Here is a 23,875-nt window from a genome sequence, read left to right as displayed (position 1 = left end):
AAGTGAGTTTCACAGCTGAGCATACATGTGTGTGAACTCAGATCTCCAGAGTTCAAGCCTGACACACTGTTCACTACAGCACACTGTCTTCCTATGGCTCAAGTTGCCTCTGTCCGAGAAAATACATGTCCAATATCTCTGAGTGCATGGAAGTAGTTGTGCAGTCCTTTTGATCCTAGCCTTACACATTTGCTGTTGTCACGAATTCAAAGTATTGTTGTGAGTTGGGGAGGGGAGGGGGCAGGGAGGACTGTACACCAAGACCCTTCTAATTCCTGGATCCAGCAAGTGTTAAAAGTCTAAGCAACGATTCAATAGCCAGACAAGTCTCTTGGTAATGGACCTCTTAAGTATGGTAAGAAAGAAAGTGGCTCTGTGCCAGACAGCAAATGGATGAGGGGGCCCCTCCTTCAACTTGCTGGTAGTAAGAAAAGACAAAAGCCAGACCTGTGTCGTGTGTGTGTGTGTGTGTGTGTGTGTGTGTGTGTGTAACATAGAAGCTAGAAGAAGAAGAAGGCTGAAGCCTGTGTGGTTTTTTGAAAAGAAGAAATGAAATGTAGTACTTGCTCTTGGAGATTTTTACAGTCCTTTGTCATGAAGGGGGGGGGAGGCAGTGCTAAAGAAGTTAAGTCTCAATTTAATGGTGTTAACACTTCTACAAGGATACTTCCACTATTACTTCCTCCCCTTTGTACCCTAATGAATTATTCACCAGGTCTGATTTCCAGTTTGTATACTAGGCATGAATTTAATATTTAGCTATTTTTTATATAAAAAACTAATAGTTATTAAGAACTTTTACATCTAGAAAGTATTGCTGCTTTAATTTAGCAGAAGGTGCTGGTGCCAAGACATATAAATCTAAATGGTTAGGTACCAAAATGCCTAAAGGGGCTGTCCCCCTCATATGAACCCACCAATCTGCTAAGATAATTATCTGAGAGCTTTTGGAAGTTAAGTAGGTTTGTTACCAGGGAGCTAGGCCTTTTTTGTGGCGGCACCTTGACTGCAGGATATCCTCAACAACAGAATATTCTGAACAAACATCTTTGCGGTGCCAATGTTATTTTCTACTAGGTACCAGGTTAACAGTCTTGTTTTTTTTCTCCTGAGCCTTTGATAGTAAATAATGCAACCTGCTTTCCCACTTTTTCTTGTTGCTTATTCATTGCTGATGGTTCAGATGTAAAGCAGCCTCGAAAAACCACTGGTGGTATAATAAGGCTGAAACGTGGTTAAATAGTGCTTCACAGAAAATGAACAGGTTCATGTGTTAACTGGCATTTAGACGCCTCTTACTGTGTACTAGCAAATGGCCTGTCAGTATGATAACAAGCTGCAGTCGGTGCGTATTCAAGGAATCAGTAGGGGAGGCGTCTGTGCACTCCACAGCATCCTGTCAGCTTTTACACTAGGCATCTACTATGCATATGCTTCCTATAGAAATAATACAAATTTTGTGCCCATGATTACATGAAGGAGATACAACAGCAACTCTGAGATTGTGTATTTAGTGTAGCAACTCCTCTCTGCCTGTGCAAAATTGCAGTGTTCTCAACAGGGCATCTCCCTGCTGCTTCTATTATTTCTCACATGACGAGTTGAGATTTCCCATGCAATTCGGATATGAAGAAGTCCTCTTCCAAAAGGGTCGTTGTCGTCCCTGCCCCCACACCCTGCCAAACACACAATGAGCAATTGAAATGACTGGGTCCTAGGAACCTTTAGAATTTAGTCATTCCTCCAGAATGCATTGGGGTTAAGTGTAAGTTAGGAACACATGAAGGTGCCTTATACTGCCTCAGACCATTCAGACAAGCCAGGAGAGCACGATTAGAGTCCAAAAACACATTCCAGCCAGGCAAAGCACTCAAAGAAGGGTGCCAAGCCAGCAAGGGGTCTGGCTCAGGAGGGTATATAGCCTGGGAAAAATCCCAAGGGCTAGTTAAAAGGGCCTGTTTCTGCCCCCCCCCCCCCCGGCCTGAGGTTCTCCATCCCTCTGGCAGGGAAAGCAATGGCAGTAAAAAAAGAATGAGATGTATTTTCTTATAAAGGGCTTTTTGAGGGGGGTGCAACCAGTTGGAATTAAAAGAACTACATTATAAAACTAAAGCAGGACTGTATGTTGCTTTAAAGTTTGCTCATATGAATTAGCAAATCAGAAGTTTCCATTGTGTTCAATGCAAAATTTATGTTCCATGAACAGAAGGTCTCCTTCAGTTCACAGATGTTATTTAGATCCAGTGGAAGCTCCTTTTCAGAGGGGTTATGCCATTTTCAGCAATTTCCTGTTCCCTCAGAATGACCACCCTTGCCAGTGTTTCTCAAACTTGTGTCTCCAGCTGTTGTTAGGCTACGACTCTCATTATTCCTGACCATTGGTCTGGCTAAGTATAATAATAGTAATAATAATAATAATAATAATAATAATAATAATAATAATTTATTTATACCCCACCCATCTGGCTGGGTTTCCCCAGCCATTCTGGGCGGCTTCCAAGTGAATATTAAAAACAATACAGCATCAAACATTAAAAACTTCCCTAAACAGGGCTGCCTTCAGTTGTCTTTTAAAAGTAAAATAGTTGCTTATTGCCTTGACATCTACTGGGAGGGTGTTCCACAGGGCAGGCGCCACCACTGAGAAGGCCCTCTGCCTGGTTCCCTGTAACCTCACTTCTCGCAGTGAGGGAACTGCCAGAAGGCCCTCGGTGCTGGACCTCAGTGTCCGGGAAGAACGAGGGGGGTGTAGATGCTCTTTCAGATATGGAAGATGGTAGCTGGAGTACATCAACAGCTGGAGACCCAAGATTGAGAAACAGTGAATGCTGTTCCAGCATGTACTACAACCATCCAGAGCAGATTTGGGGTGCCATAGGAGGCTGCAAGAGAAAGGAGGAAATAAAGGGGGGACTTCTACCTCCCTTACATCTGTAGGAACAGTACATATATAAAAACTTGTTTTACAGGAAAGACAAATGGGTATTACTGTACATAGTGAAAATGTGGGTGTTGATTTCAAAACATTTGATTTCCATATTGTAATGGTTCTAGGGGTTGCTCGTGCGTAAGCCAGTGCAAACACCTGGCTGGATTGCTTGAGTGAACCTTTTCTGTCCGGACAGCCACTCACCCGTGGCTGTCTCAATCGCTGGCAGAATCCGTCAGTGGGCGTTTCTTAAACTTCTTCCAGCAAAGAAGCTCTTTGACGCCTAGTCTCCTCCTACTCTCTCTGCATGGAAGCCTTCTGCGCAAGGAGGGCGTAGGCAGCGGAGGACCTCTACTCTCCCCGCTAGTCCCCGGCAAGGAGTCATGGGACTGCCTCGCCGCTTCCCCCATCTGCCCCCCTTCTCCACTGGTGCTACGCTGATTCTCTTCCCCAGAGGATGGGCTGCCTCTCCCAATCCCGGAATGCTCTCCGGAATCCCTCTGGATTTTGCTCTCTCCCTCCGGCACTGATGGCAGTTCCCTGACACATATAATTTTTACTTTGTGTGTTACCAGTTTTCTACAATGGCAACCATTGGAAATACTGTATTTTGCAAGAAAATGCATCTTTAAGCATGGTGGGAGAAAGGGAATAAGAAGGTAGATGAAGAGATACAATACACAGAACATGTAGGGCCTGTTAATTCATGCCTAAGGCATGAATTAAATCATGTGTTTACTATGCACTGTATTGCATTTCAAGATTTTGATTCAAATTAGTTTAGCAGTAATTGATTTAAATGCTTGCTGTGTTATAAGAATTCATTACTGCTTCACTTTCAGAATATACCTGTTGAATAATTTTTCATTATTTAAGGAGATACCAAGGGACTTTTATTGTTTTGCTTATTGTATTATGATGGTTTAATTAAAGCTTTCTATTTGATATTCCTAATTCAGTGCAATTGCTTTTTGATAATTTGATATTTGCATAAATCAATATTGGCAGTTCCTTGAAAAGCAGTGTTTGAAATTTGTGCACCTAGCAATCAACCTGAATATTATCATCTGGAATCAGAAATATAGTAACCACAGTGTTCATGAACTATCAAAACTGGGGCTTAATGTACAGATGGAAGGAGCCACTGTCAGGATCCAAGCATTGTGTAGGATATATGATATTGACGTTCTCTCCCAACAAATGGCATCAACAAGGGCAAACAATACAGTTTCAGTACCATGGCCAGGCATGAAGCCAGACTTGAATGGATCCAAATAACCAGTTTCCTCCAAGCATGCCTGAAGCTAGACTACCACCACCTTCTCAAGCACCTTGCCTAGAAAGGCTATATTTGCCCCTGGGCAGTAGTATTTTTACTTCCTTTTCCTATTGAACAAACACATTCTGGGAAATAAAAGCTTATTCCAAGGGCGCAGCAATAAAACTGCTAACACAGTTGCAAAGCTAAGCAGGGTCCGATCTGGTTTCAAATTGGATGGGAGATGGTGTGTTGCTATTCCTACATTGCAGGTGGTGGGACTAGTTGACCCTACTCTACAATGCTATTATTCTATGAGTAAGAAGACAATTATTTTCAAAAGGTACTCAAATTGTCACAATTATATGGCACTTAAGGGTGTTATCTTCTTGGTAAACAGTTAGCATAAGGCAGAATTTATTCTGCCTAATTCCAAATATGATGTAATACCAATACAATGTAATCTTGAATTTATTTCAAATGAACGCTAATGAACAGATTACTCTATAAAAGGAGAACCAAAGGGGGCGGAGGCGGAATCAATACATTCTCATGCTACATACTTTTAAGGCTTCAAAAAAGGTGGTATAATGGAATACAATCATGAATTATGGAGCCTTGCCTAGAACCATGTCTACACAACTGCACATCAAGCAGGTCTCGCTACTATTTGGGGATGGAAATAAATTATTTACTGTCTGGCACAACAAATAAAAGCTAGCCTCATGACTGCACAGTATTAGGCAGCTTCAGAGGTGAAGTGCTTTCTGCACACTTGAAATTGAGAGCTTGGCCTCAAATGATAATCATACAGACCATCAGGGTGGGCTGTGGTTTCCCTGTGTTGTGGGTAGCACTAAATCAAAGGCATAAGCTATTTTCTTTAAATAGTGTATTTGATATAAAATGGATTCTTAGGTTGAGCGATGGCTCTGTTTAAGCTTGTGCATGGTCCTTCCCATGCTTTTCATTTCCCAAGTCTAATTTGTAGGATGAAGAAGGCTACTTATTCAACTTCTATTGAGTCACTTTTGCTAGAATGTGCCTTCACAATTATACTAGTTGTAGTCTCCAAAAGTTTTCATATATAACAGCATACAATTTTAAGGAAGAAAGCCTATGCACGAGAGGCTGGCATGAAGCGAGGTAGTGTAAAATAGTATTCAAATACTCAGCTGATAGACTAGTAAACATATTACAGTCAACATTCATTAACAATATTGGTTGATATGCGGTAACTAATGATGGATCTTTGGGGTCTCCTTGGGAATTGCCATTTTGTTTGCTTCGATAAATATTTATCCCAAGGTGGCTTGCATTGCGGATGAAAACAAAAACCAATTAAACAATTAAAAAATAAAACAGTGCAATCAAATCTGAATTTAAACAGCAGAGTAGAATTTTTCAATTCTAGTGTTTTAAAATACAAGCAGTTCCCCATGTGTGTAGGGATTGCATTCTGAGGCACTGCACACATTGGTGGGATGTCGGCGGTTGTGCGTGCCTTGAACATGCGCCAGTGGGGAGTTGTCTGTTCATCTTCCTTGCAATGCTCAAAAAAATATTCATTAAAAATGTCTCATTGAATAAGGGAACAGTCCTATATACAAGAAGGTGGCATAAAACAAGCTGGTGTAATTTTATGCTGGGTCCAAACCTTGTTGAGGAGCAAGACTACTGCAGCCCCATGCCTATCAGAAACAGAACAAGCCTTGAAAGTAAAGTTTGACGTATGCCACCATTTTTGCCAGGTCACATGACTGAGTTGAACAGAGTTAGGATCCAGCTTAAGTCCCTACTTACTGGTCTCCCCACCTTCATGTCCCTGCAACTCTCCCCTCTTTCTTGCAACTTACACTGAACTCAGTTCAGCCAGCTTCAGCACAATCAGAAAAGCCCCAACTGAGCCAGGATGAGCAAATTACGCCACTGTCTCTTCAGCTGAACCATGTTTGCAGACTTACTGCTGACTGAGCCAGGAACCTCTTGGCTCACCAAGAGATCCACAGCACCCTAAATCGCTTATCTCAGCAGAACTTGTAGGATTGCATCCTAAAAATGTCTTAACCTGACACCTAAAAGGCAACAAACTGTCTTGGGGAGCTAGTATCGCAACTGGGAGGTCATAGATAAATAGTCCAATATTTGGTGGCTTCCTGCTTGATAACTGGTTGTGGTGGAACTAGGACCTCAGGGAAAGTTCTTAATGTTTGAGAAGTACAGGGGTACCTCGGGTTACATACGCTTCTGGTTACAGACTCCGCTAACCCAGAAATAGTACCTCGGGTTAAGAAATTTGCTTCAGGATGAGAACAGAAATTGTGCAGCGGCGGCGCGGCGGCAGCAGGAGGCCCCATTAGCTAAAGTGATGCTTCAGGTTAAGAACAGTTTCAGGTTAAGAATGGACCTCCAGAACGAAATAAGTACTTAAACCGAGGTACCACTGTATAGTATAGTAGAAGCTACCCAAGTCCCAAGCCACAAAGGACTTCAAAAGGTTAAAACCAACACCTTGAACGGAGCATGAAAACAAAACTGGTAACTAGTGTAGATCTCTTGAAATTGGCAAGATATGTTCTTAGCAAGCCATTCCAATTAAAATCCTGGCAGCTTTATTCAGAGTAATTGCACAATCTTCAAGCACTGTCCCACATACAACACATTGGTAAATGTAAAGGGACCCCTGACCATTAGGTCTCGTCGTGACCGACTCTGGGGTTGCGGCGCTCATCTCGCTTTATTAGCCGAAGGAGCAGGCATATAGCTTCCAGGTCATGTGGTCAGCATGACTAAGCCACTTCTGGCGAACCAGAACAGCACACGGAAACGCCGTTTACCTTCCCTATTTATCTACTTGCACTTTGACGTGCTTTCAAACTGCTAGGTTGGCAGGAGCTGGGACCGAGCAACGGGAGCTCCTCCCGTTGCGGGGATTCAAACCGCCGACCTTCTGATCGGCAAGTCCTAGGCTCTGTGGTTTAGCCCACAGTGCCACCCGCGTCCCCATACAACACATTACAGTAAACCAAATAAGATGTTATCACATCACAGGTCACAGTTGCCAGATTATCCCTGTCTGAGAGAGGACACAATTGGCAATTTTACATCAGATATATCAAAATCCCACTAAGTTGTATCTATCAACAATAGCATAATTCATGCTAGTAGGACTAACTAACCTGTTTATAAAAGTAGTGCATTCAAACTTTATAATGGTGAAATGCTGAAAAGGCGAGAGGAGTAAAACTGCCTTCACTTCTCTCTCCTTGCTTTGGATCACAAGCTTTCTCAGAGCATTTTAGTTAGTGAGACATGCATAAACATTAACAGCAAAGGAATGCCTGTCTAGTTTAGCATCGCTTTAAAACTGGCCACAGCTGCCATCTGTGTAGCTGTAGTATACAAAAAAATATACATATACCACTAAAAGTACAGGGATTGGCTTAGTAATGCTATTTGTAAGAGAACATCTGGGATCTGCAAAAGGAAGTTTCAAAAATAGGCTCATGATAACATCTGTCGGGTTCTATTTATAATTCATCTTAGGTGGCCTTTTACAGTCGCTTTCAGCCTTAATAAGGCCATCCCATAGATGCCCATTGTTACCCAAATAATAGTGGATTCCTATACATTTCTACTCAGAAGGAAGCTTCACTGAGTTCATTGTCACACTGCTCAATAAGTCTGTATACCATAAGATTACATCCTTATCCGGGGAAATAAACAGCTATAGGTAGTTTTGACCTGGAGAATCAACAGTGTCTGACTATCCTGTTATAGGTGGCTGAGAGGCCTTCACTGTTTTGTTAAATAAATTCAGTTTGATTAAAGAGAACACCATTAACATCTAGACCAGCCATAGGCAAACTCGGCCCGCCAGATGTTTTTGAGACTACAATTCCCATCATCCCTGACCACTGGTCCTGTTAGCTAGGGATGATGGGAGTTGTTGTCCCAAAAACATTTGGAGGGATGAGTTTCCCTGTGCCTGATCTAGACCCTGATGCTTACAGGCTCCTTATTTTACCTTCTCCTGCTACAAACTCCTGCAGCCAAAGCACATTTCAGCCCTGGCCTGGTTAATTTTTGCTGTGCCAGGAAATAGGGATTAAGCACACCACAGTTTTTCACATTTTTTTTATATAGCACCATCAGGTTATATGTCACTTTACAGATATATACGAAAGAAACAGGGGGTTTCAGATACTGGTTTGTTTCATTTTAACTAGTGAGAGTTTCTCAAGTTTGGATGCAATGGGGAATTGTTGTTAAATGTTATTTCTTTTTGTGAACTATTTTGAGGTCTGCCCCCCTTTTTACAATCAAATGGTATATAAATTTTGTGAATTAATTAAAATTAGCTACAGTTGTACCTTGGTTTTCAAACAGCTTAGTTCTCGAATGTTTTGGCTCCCAAATGCTGCAAACCTGGAAGTGACTGTTCTGGATTGTGAACTATTTTTGGAAGCCGAACATCTGATGGGGCTTCTGTGGCTTCTGATTGGCTGCAGGAACTTCCTGCAGCCAATCAGAAGCTGTGCTTTGGTTTCCGAACATTTTGGAAGTTCCAGAATGGATTCCATTCAACTTCCAAGGTATGACTGTAATTGAAAAGTGAAAAATTGCAGCTTTAGGGAGTGCATGGGTCTGAGGTTCACGCAAGCTCAGTTCTTTTAATGGCAAAACATGGTTTGCTGTTCTGTCTAAGCCAGTATGCCATGCATTAAAATATTCAGAAAGGTCAAAAAAGATACAAATTATCTCCTAAAATGTTTGCATTTGCAGAAAATGCCAATTAGCTGAATTTGTTTTTTATGGTTTGTTTTAAAACATGCCATTTTATTTATACATGTTTGAATGGTTTCTTTTTCTTTTTTAAAGGAAAGGAACAAGCGTACTGAAGAGAAAACTAGACAACCAGAAAACAGCCACTAGCGTTTTAACAAGTGTTCTAAAGAGCCCTTCAAAGAAAAAGTAAAAGAGAGGGTGACATATGGTTGAAGGCCATTTCTGCTTCAGCTTTTAAATGAGTAATAAACTAAAATCTGTTCACCTCCATCTATTGCAATGCAGCAACAGCCAAAAGCAATGATTTCCTTACTCAAGTGAATTGCCCCTTAAGCACGCAATACAATACTTTTCCAAAGCACTGGATGCGGGTTCACCCACCAATATAACTCCTATTTACTTTAATGTAAACTATTGTGTGTGTGTGTGTGTGTGTGTATGTGTGTGTGACACTTTGAATATGTAAAGGACACAACAAGAAGTGATTTTGTTAAAGACATTGAATTTATTGTAGATTGTTAGTTCGACTGAGTGTAGAGCAGGCTTCCTCAACCTCGGCCCTCCAGAAGTTTTTGGCCTACAACTCCCATGATCCCTAGCTAGCAGGACCAGTGGTCAGGGATGCTGGGAATTGTAGTCTCAAAGCATCTGGAGGGCCGAGGTTGAGGAAGCCTGGTGTAGAAATCTGATAAAGAGTTGCTACTGCCAATTTGACCCTGCTGTTTGTTGTTCTTGTTTTTGCATATGCCTGTCTCGAGAGACAGTGTGTGTCGTGATGTGCGAGGTCAGTTTGTGGATGCATGTGCACAAACTTCTGGCCACACCCACCATTGATGTGTGGCTCCCACACATCTGGAGGTGAAGCAAAACCACTGCATTAGAAGCCCAGAAGTGACCTCCCCAGGATGTAAGCCAGGGATATGGAGGTCCTGGGCTGCCCAGACAACAAGACCACTCTCCTTGGCATGGTCCAAAGGAAAGCAGAGCAGCAGCTTGGCTGCAGGAGTTGCCAGAAGGAGTAGTACAAGGTGCTACCCAACCGTCTTAGGATTGGTGTAGGGCAGGGGTCTGCAACCTTTAAGACAAAAAGAGCCACTTGGACCCATTTCCGAAGAAAAAAAAACTGGGAGCTGCAAAACTCGTCATTATAAAAATAACTTTTTTGTCACTTTTTTATTATTTCTTTGTTTGACCCCTCAGAATTACTCCTCCTCATAGAAATAAACGTTAAATTAACAAGTTACCTTTTTGTGTGTGTGTGTTCTTCACTCCCCTTCAAAACAGTGACCAGCGTACATGCCCCCTTTCAATGCAGTGACCAGCGTACATGCCCCTTACAATGTAGCGGGCAGGCGGGAAGGTGACGTCGGGACGGTGCGTGACTAATGCACGCACCGCCCCCATGCAACGTCACAGCCAGTACAGCGCCCGCCACAGTGGGGAGTGTCGGGGCGCACAATGCGCCTGCTCCCCTCGCTAGTATTCGCCCCGGAGCCGCGGCAAAGGTGTAAAAGAGCCACATGCGGCTCCGGAGCCGCGGGTTGCAGACCCCCAGTGTAGGGTTTAATCCTTAGCCTTTTCTTCTCCCAAAGATATCCCACAAGACAGTGCAGGTTTGGGGTCTTCCTTCCCCTAGATGGGCTCCCTTCCCTGGTTAACAAGCCCCATCTGCCTCTCATTTCCCTCTACAGTATGTGCAGAAACTGCCTTTCTGACCACTGGAGCCACTATTGGTTTTGTCCACTCAATCTGCAGGAGCCTGTCTTCTCATGCAGGGGAAGTCCATAACTCACTGAGAGTTAGAGACCCATCACCTGTTTTAGCTGGCCAGTTGAAGTCACTCCCGGGGTGTAGCTGCTGTCGCATGCTGACAGCTTCTAGGAGCCACAGGTGAGAGCCGACTGCAGGGTGGGGAACAAGATGGACAATGTCTTCCCAAAAGCACACTGGAAAAGATGGAACAGCAAGCAGAGGTTTGCTCTGTTAACAATTAAAAAAAAGAGAGAGAAGGAAGCTCCATGTGCAGACATAAACACGCTACCTCCAGACAAATTTATGCCCCATCCCCTTTCTTCCTTTGCTTCAGCCCAAACAGGTCACCCGGAAATGCCCCACTCAAAATCAGACAAACCCCAAAACAAAATGAAAGTAGAATAGTCCTAGCTTGGAATGCCCCTGCTGTGATTTCCGAGTGTCACCTTTTAAAGACTCCTGCCTACCTATTTGTTCTCTCTTGCATTGTAGGTCTACTTAGGTCAATGTAAGTATAGCAGGTCAGTACTGCTGGCACATAATAGCATATACCGCATCAGAAGGTGTGCAGGTGAAATCCCTTGATGGCATGCTGATGTTGTTAGGTCTTGAGGGTGTTCGTTGAGTAAATATGCTGAGCTTTGTATTTCTGCGCTGTCATCCAGCTTGAGATATATGGGGATTGATCTGAGTACATATTGCTCCTAATTGGATCAAAGAAAATATATCTTCTGTCCCCTTTTATTGGAAAGCACAACAAAAAAAAATCAAAGCGTTTCCCCTAATTTTACTAAGGCTTACTAATTAACTGGCATTTTCTTTTAGAAAAGCTATTTCTCAGCATAACTCTGAAACCTAATCAGATTTCATGAAAATGTCAAACTGCTGCCTCAAGCAATGTTCTGAAAATTAAACTTGTGTGGCATTTATTTCATAAAGTGGATTACTATGTTTAATGAATTTTGTTTTTGCATATTAAAATTAAAATTAGAATATTTTACATTTACGGCATAATATATTTGCAAATCATATCAATTTTTTATTGTTCCCTCCTAAAAATCAGCAGCGTGCTCAACGGCTACAGCTCCATTGCAATGTGTGCTGGCCAGCTACAATTTTATTTTTTAATGACATTTAAGAAAAATAACAAACTGTGTTTAAGGGGGCAGTCCTCTGCAGTTTAAACTGGCATAAAGCAAGGCAATGCAAGATAAGCCACCTAAAGTTATTCCACACCCTCTGCCTAATCTGGCAGAAGGGAGACCTTTGTGGGTTTACACTGGGTTGCCAGGGCATATGACCAAGCTGAACAGGCTTAGGATCTGGGCCCCTCTACTGTCCCACACCTATCAAGTCACAGAATGCTCCCCTTTTTTCAATTGCTGGTCAAGGAATATATTTTTTTATTTATTTACTTATTACTTGCAAATGCTGACTATAGATAAGTAACAGCAATCAAGACCCCCAACTCACCACCCACGACATCAAGTCTTCCCTTTCCCCTTCTTAGAGAGTGCAGCTGAACACACCCTTTGGCAAATCAGAGGCTCAAACTTAGGACCTTCAGATTATGAGACTGACATGTTGCTAAATACACTAAGAAGGGGGGGGGGTGGACAGTGGCATCTCCCCCCCCCCCATTGGGGATGGTGGATAGGGCAGCTCATGGCAGGTCTGGTCACGAAAGCCAGAGCCAGGTGGTTATAGGAGGTGGAGACTATGTTGTTTTTCTCTCACTCCGTCCACTCTCCTTGCAGAGATGCGCAACTCACAATTCATTGATATTTACGCAAAGTGATAATACATCACCCCTGGTGAGAACCTTCAGAAATGCAACCTTCAGGAACAGTTAACACCGGTAGCCCAATCCAAAGCAAGTTTACAATGGTACCTCGGGTTAAGTACTTAATTCGTTCTGGTGGTCCGTTCTTAACCTGAAACTGTTCTTAACCTGAAGCACCACTTTAGCTAATGGGGCCTCCTGCTGCTGCCGCGTCGCCAGAGCACAATTTCTGTTCTCATCCTGAAGCAAAGTTCTTAACCCAAGGTACTATTTCTGGGTTAGCGGACTCTGTAAACTGAAGCGTATGTAAACTGAGGTACCACTGTAATAAGGAATGTTAAGAATGGCCCCTTTTGGAATTACACTGGCCTTGGTTCATCAAGCTTTGGCTGAGTCCCAGAACAGGCTCCAACAATTTAAAGCTGATAATAATAATAAAAAAAGTTAAAAGAAATTACATTTATAAGAAAAGGGCGGGCCCTGAAAACACACACTTCAGGTGTCAAAGGCTAGAGTAAGGAGGTAAATTCCACAACTTAAGGGCTGTCACAGAGAATGCTCCCCCACCCCCACAGAGGCGGAATTAGCAAGAGGAACCCCTCTGCTGATCTTAACAACCAAATCAACAAAACAAATCAAGCCAAGTATATGAGATAATACTGACAATCTAGAAAATCCCTAGCAGCATTATAAGTAATAGATTTAACTTCCTGCACAAAATCCACTGAGCAATTCATGCTGCAATTAACATATAGTAAAGATGTAGGAGGGTTACTCAACATTATCGATGGAAAAAAACTTCAGCATTTTTTCTTCACTGGTGTGCTTAGGAGGCAGGTGTAAAAAAAAAAATCAAAGATAACTTGAGGCGGTTTAATGGGATTTTTTTTGGGAAATTTTTGTTTGGTTTGCCATTTAAATTTCTCACTCTATACAAGTCCGCTTACCCTTCCAGTATGCAGAGTCACACAAAAATTGATCACCAAAAGCAACTGCTCCACATTAAGGAGTACAAACAAACAAGCAAACAAATAAATTACAGAAGCAGCCTTTTTCTTTACAGTCATTTGTGTATTTGACAGAAGCAACATATCCTTCCAGTATGGCAGTGTTGGAGGCTGGCATTGCCTCCTGTCACCAGGATCCGATGGGAGCCAAGGCTGTCCTGGGAATTCGGATCCAAGCCTGCCTGCAAAACTGGCCAATGGCAGGCAGGCTTGGAGACAGGGCCCTCCTTGGGGGCAGTCCTGATGGAGCAGGTAGGCTTCCCTCAGGTCCACTCCCAGGATATTTAATGCAAACTTCCCTAGCCCTAGCACTCCTTGTTGGGTCTCTCTCCCACCCACACCTTCTGTTATACTATGTCTGGTATTTTTGACCTTACTAGGCATTGTTGGTTGCTGTATTCAGGGCCGGGCAGGAATTTGTCCTCCTAGAAATTGGCTCCAACCTGGTGGTTTTGCCTACCTCATAGCAACTGTCACAACTTTAAAGGTAAAGGGTAAAGGGTAAAGGGACCCCTGACCATTAGGTCCAGTTGTGACCGACTCTGGGGTAGCGGCGCTCATCTCGCTTTATTGGCCGAGGGAGCCGGCGTACAGCTTCTGGGTCATGTGGCCAGCATGACTAAGCCGCTTCTGGCAAACCAGAGCAGCGCACGGAAACACCGTTTACTTTCCCGCCGGAGCGGTACCTATTTATCTACTTGCACTTTGACGTGCTTTCAAACTGCTAGGTTGGCAGGAGCAGGGACCGAGCAACGGGAGCTCACCCCGTCACGGGGATTCGAACCGCCGACCTTCTGATTAGCAAGTCCTAGGCTCTGTGGTTTAACCCACAGCACCACCCGCGTCCCTTGTCACAACTTTGGGCATTGGGTAAACCTTCGTCTTGGAGGTTGTAGGTCTCTGCCTGCCCCTCCAGATTCAGGGTATCCCATTAAAGGGATCTAGGAAGAGCTGCTTCTGTACATATACCTAGGTGGGGGCTTGGGCCACAGCACTCCTCAAAGTTGCAATCCCCACGGGGATCCCCGTATCTGCTGTAAATCATAGGAATCCCATGCTGCAAAGTTGATCCTTGGCATCACTTCTGGGAGGCGGGCTCGAAGTAAATGGTTGCCCAATGCCTATGCGAAATCTCTTACATTTGTAGTCAAAACTTGTGGCCTGATCTGATCCCATTTAAGCTGTGTTGTGTCCTTTTTTACAGTCCAGCTGGAGAGGTGGCAGAATGCAAGTTCATATACAGTGGTACGTCAGATTACAGATGCTTCAGGTTACAAACGCTTCAGGTTACAGAGTCCACTAACCCAGAAATAGTAACTCGGGTTGAGAACTTTGCTTCAGGATGAGAACAGAAATCACGCAGCAGCAGCGCAAGGCCCCATTAGCTATAGTGGTGCTTCAGGTTAAGAACAGTTTCAGGTTAAGAACGGACCTCCAGAACGAATTAAGTTCTTAACCCAAGGTACTACTGTACTGCGTGATATCTGCAAGGAGGTAGTTACGAACAACTGCAGTTTTCTGGAGTTGCTTTAAATAATCAGAAGTTCTACATAAGAATTGGAAAGGCTGGGGGCAGGAGAGCACATACTGGGGAAATTCACATCAAATCATCTTGGAAAAATTAATAGATCACAAAAATATGAAGGCTGTTAAATTTGTAAATGTAAAAATGGTTTGGCGGCATTGGTAGAGAACAAGGAGCATAGCTACCGTTCTGCAAGAAATGTTTTGAAAGAGATTTGAATTCTTTTGCTAGTAAAATTGTAGCTCCTGCTTCTAGCAAATGCAGGTACTCAGTAATTAGCATTCCACTAAATAATTCAGTAATTAGATTCAACGCATTTGACTTCTGCTAAACAAAAATACAATGTAATTTGGTAGTAATTATTGTTGAGGCTTCTGCTGGAGCTCCTTCTGCTTTTTATTAATGAACACATTTCCCAGAAGTATGCCTATAATTCACAAATTTGAGAAAGGTTTGTATCCCTCTCAGCTACTTCAATGATCAGCAATGCAAAGTATAGCCTAACTGAAGGTATTAAGGATCAAATGTATGAAACTTCAGCAAAACATTAAAACAAACAGAAAGGAAGTCCAGAAACTCTAAGGTAACACTAATAAAAAACATATGAGCAAATGTTGTGTATGCTGTGTCTCTAATTAAACCTTGAAACAATACAGTAATAAGCTTTTCTACTTTTGCAAGATGTTAGCTGAAAAGTCATGTAATTACAGTCCAGCACTATTTTTTTAAAAAAGTCCTTTATCTTTTAAAATTGAAAACCCCCCACAAAGTTTTCCCCACTTACCCTAAGTAATCTCAGCTGTGGAGGTGAAGTATTGTAAAACTTATTTTACATCAGAGCTATACATTGGTAAGGCACCTGCAGCTAGCATCTGCCCCTCTAACATCACAGAAGTCTTACTACAGATGGTATTGGTTTTTTCTTGTGGCTTTTGTAAAATGTAATAATTTCATACTGAAGGGATGTATGGGAATCCGATAAATACATAGCCTAAGGTGTCAGCTAACTAATTCTCTCTCTCTCTCTCCCCCCTTCTCTCTCACACACAAAGTTTCACTCTGACATCATTGCAGATAACAAATGGCGTTAAGAAAAACAAAGCAAATGTAGGATAAAGAAAGCAAATATGAAAAAACAAGGCAAGGTTGCAAGACCATCAGGAGGGATCATGACCTTAGCTAGTATAACTTGTTTTGAACTACAGTGGTACCTCAGGTTACATACGTTTCAGGTTACATATGCTTCAGGTTACAGACTCCGCTAACCCAGAAATAGTGCTTCAGGTTAAGAACTTTGCTTCAGGATGAGAACAGAAATCGGGCTCCGGCGACGCAGCAGCAGCAGGAGGCCCCATTAGCTAAAGTGGTGCTTCAGGTTAAGAACAGTTTCAGGTTAAGAACAGACCTCCAGAACGAATTAAGTACTTAACCTGAGGTACCACTGTATAAGCAAATACTGAGGTCACAGTTTTTCACAATATATGCACAGAACAGAGCTTGGAAATAATGTACTTACAAATCAGATGCTATATGCTGATAATGATAGATCAATCCTACTCAGTTCCGCAAATGTGTAGCCAGTCTCTTTATAATTGTAGAACATTTCTGTTGAGTACACATTAAATTCTTTATGAGGTTTCTCATTCTTAAGTTTTACAAGAACACTGCTGGGACCACAATCAGTTCTTTTTATAGGTTGTCTTATCAGCTAAACTATTTGTGCCCAATCTATCCAAGAATTATTTAGTAAAGTGCAAGTGTTAAAATATAGGGCTGTGGTATAAATAACTTCCTACCAGCACAATAAACCTATCTACCCTAAACTTTCAAACACAGGGAAGAGGGACTGATAGTTAAAACACTCTATGATGGGAATGTTGTTGTTGTTTAGTCGTTTAGTCATGTCCGACTCTTCTTGACCCATGGACCAGAGCACGCCAGGCACTCCTATCTTCCACTGCCTCCCGCAGTTTGGTCAAACTCATGCTGATAGCTTCGAGAACACTGTCCAACCATCTCGTCCTCTGTCGTCCCCTTCGCCTTGTGCCCTCAATCTTTCCCAACATCAGGGTCTTTTCCAGGGAGTCTTCTCTTCTCATGAGGTGGCCAAAATATTAGAGTCTCAGCTTCAGGATCTGTCCTTCCAGTGAGCACTCAGGGCTGATTTCCTTAAGAATGAAGAGGTTTGATCTTCTTGCAGTCCATGGGACTCTCAAGAGTCTCCTCCAGCACCATAATTCAAAAGCATCCATTCTTCGGCGATCAGCCTTCTTTATGGTCCAGCTCTCACTTCCATACATCACTACTGGGAAAACCATAGCTTTAACTATATGGACCTTTGTTGGCAAGGTGATGTCTCTGCTTTTTAAGATGCTGTCTAGGTTGGTCATTGCTTTTCTCCCAAGAAGCAGGCGTCTTTTAATTTCATGGCTGCAGTCACCATCTGCAGTGATCATGGAGCCCAAGAAAGTAAAATCTCTCACTGCCTCCATTTCTTCCTCAGTGATCCATGAAGGGGATGATGGGAATAGGAGTCTCCTAACCTTAACAAACTACAGTTCCCAGGATTCTTTGGGAGAAACCATGATTGTTTAAAGTGGTATAATACTGCTTTAAACGTATAGTGCTGATTGGATCTTTATATGTTTGTACTGTTTTTATGCCTGGAATTGTTTTTAATTGTTTAGATATGGAACAGTTTTTAATTTTTTTACACTTGTTTTATGGCTGCAACGGATCTGTTTTATAATTGTATATTTTATTGCTGTAACCTGTCCTGGGACCTTGTTGTGTGAAAAAGTTAATAAAGTAGAACAAGTACGCTAAAGCTGTTAGCCAGATTTTGCTGTATCAGAGAAATTGACACAGGGCATAAGGACAGCTTGGAACTGTGTAGCTTCAGATAATTCTGATGAAACTTTTTTTTAAAAAATGTAATGAAACACACAGGACATAATCATGAGACCTCCAAGTTCACGCTGAATCCTTCAAGAAAACTGGATCAAGTTTAAAAGGACTGCTTGCTTATAGACTGAGCACAGCAATTCAAACAGACCATACAAAGGTGACAACATGTTTTCTGTTGATGGTAGAGGTGGAAAGTGTTCATGGGCTTTGTTGTTTGTGAGATTGGTGTTATACCTGTTGCACCTAAGTGTCAAACACTTATTAAAATTATCTGAAGGGCATTAAGTTGAAGTAAACACTAGTTAATAGTTTGCTGTGGACCACTTCCTACTCATGTTTGGCGGTGTGTGTTTGTGAAACATAATCCCTAGCTTAGTGTTACACCCAGGCCAGGGATCATGGTTTGTTACATTCCAAAACAAAAAATGAGCAGTAAGCAAACCTTAGCTATGGACCATGGTTCCTTGGGAGTGAAACAAACCACAATGTCTGGTTTGGAGATAAAGTTAAACCAGAGATAGAGACCCATTTCCTCCCAGCATGCATGAGGAGAAGCGACGTGGGTGCAGCTCTCTCGTGCATGGTAAGCCATGCTTTATGGCTTACCATGAGGTGTGATCACAGCCACTGTGCACATATAAAAGCGTCATGTAATAAGGCCATAAGAATGCTTATATTATGACTTGTTCTATAATCTCGGTTGCTAATTGGTTCTGTTTTCTCTCTCCTACAAAGGCAAGTTTTTATGGTGCATTTTATCGCTTTATTATTTCATTTTAAGCATCTTATTTTGCATTTTTATGTTGCGTTTTATGCCTTCTGTTATTAGGCAGATCACACAAATTTAGTAAATAAAATTTACTAAATAACTACTTCAGGTAGTTGCTCTGCTACAGGTTGACCCCAAAGAGTTGCTCGCTAACCATGGCATTGAGCACCACAGCCCTGAAGGCAAGCCTTGGGACTACACTCTTCCCTTTTAAAAGGGCTGCCATATGTCCGGGTTTACCTGGACACATCCAGGAACTGGACAGGAAAATGGTGCCAGGGTGGATTTTCTGCAAATCGGCAAAATGTATGGCAAGTTTTAAAATCAACTTAGATTTTGGGGGAGATGTGTTGGGAATTCCATTCCTCCCGTGCTGCAGATGTGTGGGGTTGTTACATGTCACATGTCTGTGTTTACATTCCAGCACTGATTGTTGGAGTCTTGTGAGCGGAAATTGAGATATGCTGTTCCGTTCTGTACAGCTATTGCTTTTGCAGTTCTCTCTCCAAGGAAGAAAGACACAGAGAGAGACCATGTTTTCTTTGTTATGTTACGTTGGATTTTGTGCACAATAAATTAGGCTTAGATGTAAATTAGACCTCAAGGCTCAGCTTCTGTTTGGACTCTGCTAGTTGTGTGCTCATGTCCTTGGATAGGGGTCACGTCAGCGTGAAGGGACACCGGAGTGATGAATCCCGGGCTATGCTCCATTGGGGTGAGGCACCGGCCTCGGCATTATCACCCAACAAGATGTTCCCCCCAAAAGGTCAACAAGTTCAAGCAAAAAAACACCACCACTGACCCCTCCAAAAAGCTTAACCTTAACTCCCTCATAACTACCCACACCTACCTGTGACCAATTATCAGCACACAGTAAGCAAAAAAGCCAGCAAATCAAATTAGCTGATAAACAAAAAATTCCTACTTGGCTCCACGAAAGGTGACCACCCACTGCCTGCACTGCCAGTAGAATGGGAAGCCCAATGAGTAAACAGGCCAGGAGAGGGGTGGGGGCTTAAATACGCCCCACGTCAGCCCTGCTCTCTCCCCAGTGTTGGCACATGGAAGTCTATTGCCAGGCCCTTCCATCCCCTGAGTGGCTGCAAAGGTGCTCATGGCTGCAGCTGTTTTGGGCACAGTATTCTGCAATCTGCTGCCCCAAGCAACTATTTCAGTTTCCCTTTTATCAAACCCTTGTGCAATGTTGAAACTATGTATATGCGGATAGTATGCACAACTATCATGCAGTAGATGTAGAAAGCAAGCCAAAGGCCAAATAAAATGTTACTAACTAGCAAAAAACAACAACAAGATTTTGTGAGCCAGTATAGCAAGTTTACGTCACGTCCATGAAAGGGATTCTCTGCAACAGCAAGAAGTGCTACGGTATGCCAACAAAAATAATTAATATTGCAGAGGCTTTATATTTACACACAACATGCACATAAAAGGTTTTGAAAATAGTTCAGCATACATACTGGCATGCAGCTCAGATTCATTCTCACTTCTCTTATTTAGCATTGTTTCTGAGTTAACTTGAAAGGTGTAGGTGGGCAAACCAGAAATATCACACAATATAATATTGCCTCCTGAGAAAACATCTAGATTTTGGCCTGGTGGAACGCTCTGCCTCATGAGACCAGGGCCCTGCACGATCTGATTTCTTTCCGCAGGGCCTGTAAGACAGAGTTGTTCCACCTGGCCTTTGGCTTGGAGCCAATTTGATTCCCTCCCCCTCTTTCTTTTCTTTTCTTTTCTCCTCCTGCGATGAGGCTACATTTTAATATTTTAATGTTTCAATATTTTAATGTTGTATTTTAATTTTGTTTTTTAAGTTGTATTCATTCAACTTGTTTTTATTATTGCTTGTTAGCCGCCCTGAGCCCGGCCTTGGCTGGGGAGGGTGGGGTATAAATAAATATTATTATTATTATTATTATTATTATTATTATTATTATTAATGCCCTTGGATGAACAGTAACTCCCAGATTCCCAGCTTTCATTTAAATAAACCTCTCGCATTCTTAGAACCTGAGATATGAGGCAAAGGGTACAAACTGTAGGATATTCAGCCTCTTATAATATGCTTGTCTAATTAATGCACAAAGGGGTTAAGACCATAGAGTAAGCTGTCCTGCCTGAGTTAGCTAGGTCACTTCCCCCACCTTGGGAGGAATGGTTATCAAGCCTTTCCTCTTCCCATTCCACCATGTGAACCCTACCAGTAAAGAAGTCTAAGATGGATGTTCCAAGCTTAGACCACATGGCTTAAGCAAGCTATCTTTGTGTTTCTATACTAATAATATGGAAACATTTACCACTTTGGAATTTAAGTTATACTGCCTGTCTTTTCTCACTGCTGTATAGAAAAGCACATGAATCTTACCTTCGAAGAGTTTGTAAGTAAACTATTTTTAACTTATTAAACATGTGGTCACCCCTGCTTTAAAGATAAATGAGAACATGGTTTGACCCTAATTAATTTTATGAAGAAATAATAATAATAATAATAATAATAATAATAATAATAGAACAAATAAAGCAATAAAGCAGTGGATTCCCCGCCCCCACATCAGATCACTGGCTATGACAACTCACCACTTGAAGACCAATGCCCTAACACATGTATACTGTCTGTGCCAAATTAACATGTAATTGTAGGATGCAAGGATTAACTAGCCTGTGGAGGCACCCCACTTCTGCAAACCTTAGCTTGTTTATAATAATTGCCAATTACACCAGCAAAAAATGCCAGAATACAGAATATACAATCACTATTATGTATGAATAACATCAGTTTGGAGACAAGTTACTTCCTTTCAAATGAGATTCGAAAGGAAGTAAAATAGTTCACATAGCATCGTGTTATAAGAGAAAATACCATAGTTGCTTTTAGAAAATTTCAAGGATAGGAAAAAATGCTCATACTAGGATAAAATGAATTCCTACGCATATTTTTCTATGAAGTTTGAAAGGGGGAGAAATTCAATTTAGTTCTAGTTTAAAGACAAATTTATCAAATCTGAACTTTCCAAAAAAGAACTGAAATGCAGCCAACCTTTTAAAAATTGCTCTTATCTGAATTTTGTAATGCAGTTCTCTAACCAAACACTGTTTACAAAGAAAGCACATATAAGATGAAATGTATATAAAATGAGTATATCAGTGAAAACAACATACACAAATACACTGGGAGAAATGGCTTGCAAAAGTGTGTGTAACAAACAAAATGTTTATTAGGGGAAATTTTCACTAAAATGCTGAATAATTGCAAACTACTGAAATCTCTTCAAGAATTCTCATTCCAGAATAAAGCAAGTATACACCAAAATAAAGATAACTATGGCAGTTAGTACATACGATTTTAAGCGTATAAATCAAGGTGGCTACACAGATTATTCTCAAAGTTGAATGGAGCTGTAATTGCACTTCCCTATGAAAATAGAACCAATCAGGCAGCTGCAATTATTATCATAATCTTCTAGGTTAGTAAATTAGTTTTAGCTGCAAGCAGCACATCATAGAAATCCTATAGTATTTTTCTGCTAACTGAAGGGACAAGAAATGGGAGCATCATACCTGGCATTTACCTTAAGTTTCCCTTTTAACTTACCTTTAAAAAGCTATTATAATCTCTGTGTGGCCTACAAAATAACCACGTTCCAGTTTGACTCTGCTCAACTCTAGAACTCAAAAACGCTTCGAAGCAGTCATGCACAGGATATCCATCAAATATTAATTGCATTGACGTGCCATTAGTAATTTTATTGTGCACAATTCCTGTCTCTCTAAAAATTATGCATCAGTCATTAAAAATTGGATCGTGAACACAGCCAATATAACCCCATGTGCTTCTCTTGAAATTATTACCCAGTGAGATCTAAAGTAAAACGTTAACTTGTGATTCACATACAGTATGTACTTATGATATAGGAAACATCTTATTTCAATGATTTACCAGGCTTCTAGGAGCACTTTTCATGACAGTCAGCTACAGAACTCCTGCTGCTGTTGGCATCTGTCTGTCTCGAGAGACAACGGAGTGCACCTCTGGGGGTGAAGACAAGCTGCTGGAGAATCACAGTGCCTGCTGTGGCTGCAGAGATCAGTACCTCATAACTGCTGCCTCTCTCACTGTTTTGGGGCATTAGTATCACTGAAGTGAACTCCCTGGGGCACAGGTCTGGGCAGTGTGTATGGAAGTCTTGGGCTGCCCAGAATAAAATACCCCTCTCTTGGCCTCACCAGTGTGGTCCTAAGGAATGCAGAGCAATACATTTGGCACCAGCTTGGCTGCAGGAGTTGCCAGAAGGAGGCTCCATCCAAGAGTCTTAGAGACCCTACTTCAGATTTGTGCAGAGTTTACTCCTTAGACTTTTCTTCTCCTGAAGATTTCCCACAGGCAGAACACCTGCACAATGCAGAGAGAACTCAGGGACATGTTTCAAGCTGCACACTCAGTACATATACTAGTGAAGTCTATTGCTCCTCCTCAGCATAGCTACGCATGCAAAAGGGAATGATCAGTATGTTTTTTCTAATAATTTCATCTATACCAGGGTTTCCCAAACTTGGGTCTTCAGCTGTTTTTGGACTACAACTTCCATCATCCCTAGGAACCATGGCTAGGGATGATGGGAACTGTAGTCCAAAAACAGTTGGAGACCCATGTTTGGAAAACCCTGATCTATATTCATGAAGCATATCTGTGCACAACAGTTCCTCCCTCTCTGCCTTTTAAACCGGAGAGGGTGGTAATTGTTTTTGTTTGCTACTATGCTATGTATTTTTGTGGTTTTATATTGTAAACTGCCCTGTGATCCTCAGATGAAGGGTAGTACAGAAATTTAATAAATAATAATAGTAATAATGTTCAAATCCTGCCACTTAATCACAGACGCCCACACAGCTGCAGGAAGAGAAGAAGTGTTTGTGTCCCTTCAAGTTTTAAATTCACCAGCTGATATGTGGCTAAGGTCACAATGGGAAGATGTGAGCAGAGGGGGCTGATTTATGCACAGTGTTTGAATATAATCAGTGTGATACCGAATAAGCTATTCTGGCTGTCAAAGTTTATTTTTAATTTTTTGTTGAAGAACTGCTAACACTTGTCTTTGATGACTAACAGAGCTGGGTGGTGAAATAAAACACACACAC

The 23,875-nt window shown here is 41.9% G+C and overlaps 1 protein-coding gene across 1 annotated transcript in view; it reads right to left on the bottom strand.

The window, feature by feature from the left end:
- Positions 1-23,875, bottom strand: part of LOC308482032 (catenin delta-2-like) — a 241,044-nt gene that overhangs the window by 175,750 nt on the left and 41,419 nt on the right. The window lies entirely within an intron of this gene.

Source organism: Podarcis pityusensis, assembly GCF_964106645.2.
Source record: "Podarcis pityusensis genome assembly, chromosome: 7".
NCBI classification, from domain to species: domain Eukaryota; kingdom Metazoa; phylum Chordata; class Lepidosauria; order Squamata; family Lacertidae; genus Podarcis; species Podarcis pityusensis.
Note: the sequence above shows the minus strand (reverse complement) of the source record. Positions and strands in the feature narration are given on the sequence as shown.